We start from the raw sequence: 300 nt of genomic DNA, 5'->3' as shown, positions 1-300 counted from the left end.
GACACTACCACTGCGTCAGCACATCGAAACCATTTTTTCTATGCCATGCTTTTTAGAGTCATATTTTATGTGCTTTATGCTTTAACCTCTTCTCCCAAGCAGCACGGAATGGACCCTCATGGCGATGCGTCGCAAGACAGCTGGTAGGGGGAGTTTGCGGCGGGGTATTAGGGGTGAGTGGGGATTTTAGGTGGCGGGGTTAGGTGTTAGAGGAGCAAGAGCCAGGAGATGGAATGAAGGACAGCTCTTGAGGAAGGTCGGATGGGGTGAGGGTCAAGCATGCCTTTCCTTGCTTGTGTG

Source organism: Penaeus monodon, chromosome 22, assembly GCF_015228065.2.
Source record: "Penaeus monodon isolate SGIC_2016 chromosome 22, NSTDA_Pmon_1, whole genome shotgun sequence".
NCBI classification, from domain to species: domain Eukaryota; kingdom Metazoa; phylum Arthropoda; class Malacostraca; order Decapoda; family Penaeidae; genus Penaeus; species Penaeus monodon.
Note: the sequence above shows the minus strand (reverse complement) of the source record.